General features: G+C 41.8%; 1 pseudogene; it reads right to left on the bottom strand.

Moving 5' to 3' along the window:
- Positions 1-440: 440 nt before the first annotated feature.
- Positions 441-1,354, bottom strand: LOC101396726 (ubiquitin-like-conjugating enzyme ATG3 pseudogene; annotated as a pseudogene).
- Between the last annotated feature and the right edge of the window lie 562 nt (positions 1,355-1,916).

Raw genomic sequence — 1,916 nt, 5'->3', positions numbered from 1 at the left:
CATCTTTCCAGTGCATGTGGCTTTAAGCCAATAACAGAAATTCTGGGTGGTGTCCAGAAAAGAACACTGGACTGTGTTCTGAATGTGTAAATCAGACTAAAAGATTCTGTGAAGGATCCTCACGAAGATAGTGATTGACAGAAAGACAGCAGCAGACTGCATTCAAGATATAAGATCTCCTTAATAGCGAGTGAAATGGAAGTGTCTCCGTACTGAGACAAGAAACATAAAGGAGGAGACAGTCTGTAAGGTCCTCACAGGGACACAGGACTTTTTTTTTTCTTGGTAGTGGAACATTTTTAAAAATTTAATGTGTAAACATATAAGTCCCCTTATTAGAGAAATTGTACATATTGGTGAATATGGCCAATAGTCACATCTATGAGTTAATTCTTTAAAAATCAGAACCAATAATTAGAATACATTCCATGCTCTGCTTGTTACTCTGTGAATTGTCTTGTGCAGTCATAGTCTATTGTTGGAATGTCAGTTTGCACATTTCAAGAAAATTAGAAGATACATATGAACATCCTCCTTTTGCAACAATCTCATTGATTTTCTTCATCACCTCAGCATGGGTGACCTGAACACGTAGGGGGTGGTGGGAGATAACGGTGATTCAAATGACCAGTTTCCTTCTCATGATCTTGACAAATATCTTGACACATGTGCTCCACGGTTAAAGGCTGCCGTTCTCGTCATAGCTAACAACCATAGCTGTGGTGCCTGGTAATATTTATCATAAGTCATGAAGAGGTCACAAGTTCTGGTTTGCAAACTAGCATCTTCACCTCCAACATCAGTTTTAGCTTTACAAGCTTCTACTGTTTTCCTTGGGTCTAGAGTAGCCTCATCTGTTTCCAACAATCCAGTCTCTTCATTTTCTTCCAGATTTGCAGCTTTTCTCTCATCTTCTTCTTCCTCCTTACATAATTTTGAACAAACTTGGAGTTTTGTACTGTCCTTGCTTTCCAGTGTGATCTCTTTAACTGCTGTGGTTATTCCTGCAGGACCTGTGTTGTGATGTGTATCTACCCTTCCCCCGGCCCCATCATCTTCTTCAGTGATAGCTTACAATTCATGTGAATATCACATCTGTTTGCACCACTTCTAGCATGGCACATTTTTGGTTATCAAAAATTGTTTGCTATAGGCAGGTATGCCTTCACTTTCCGTTCTTCCCCTGTAGCCCATTGTCATGCTGGACAGTGGTAGACTAAGTCATCTCCAGCTGCTACAAACTGTCCTGGGGTAACACCACCTGTTTCCTTAAATTTGCATTCCTTGAGGACCCGGGTCAGGACTCAGTCACTTCCAGTGCCTTTCCCTCCACCGTGTTAATCACATTCACCATCCTGTGGCCAGAGCAGTGGCCAGCCTTGTGACAAGATGGGAAGGGCAGCCGAGACAGGGACCGAGGAGTCAGAAAATGTCCCCACTGCCACCAACTTGCATCACATTCACCCATCCATATGGAGTGAGGACGCTGCAGGTCCTCAAAGCATCTTCTGTCATTCTCAGTGCACAAAGACAGTGAGACACACAAAAACACTGTCAAACCCCTAAACCAAAGCATCGTAATAATGAAAAGCTATCTATTGTAGATGAATGGAGAAGTGAAATACTCTAAATATTGCCAAAATGATTGAATACAAGTTTAACTCCCCAGGATTATAGGTTCTTAAAGTTGAGAAATCTGAAAGTCACTAAGGATGACCATGTAATTTATTGTCCAAACAGAGAGGGATAGCTTTGTGTGCGAGAGAGGGAGTTCTTAATGATTATGTCAGGACAGCAGACATGAACTGGCAATGCTCTGGGCACACCACGATGAATGCTTATCTTGACCAGACCTCATGTTTGAGGGAATTTAGTTTTTGGTTTGCAAGCATATCCAGTGCTCATTCAGTGTTCTT

Source organism: Ceratotherium simum, chromosome 21, assembly GCF_057802395.1.
Source record: "Ceratotherium simum simum isolate JZ-2026a chromosome 21, ASM5780239v1, whole genome shotgun sequence".
Lineage (NCBI taxonomy): Eukaryota > Metazoa > Chordata > Mammalia > Perissodactyla > Rhinocerotidae > Ceratotherium > Ceratotherium simum.
The sequence above is the reverse complement of the archived record's forward strand: the minus strand, read 5'-3'. Positions and strand labels throughout refer to the sequence as shown.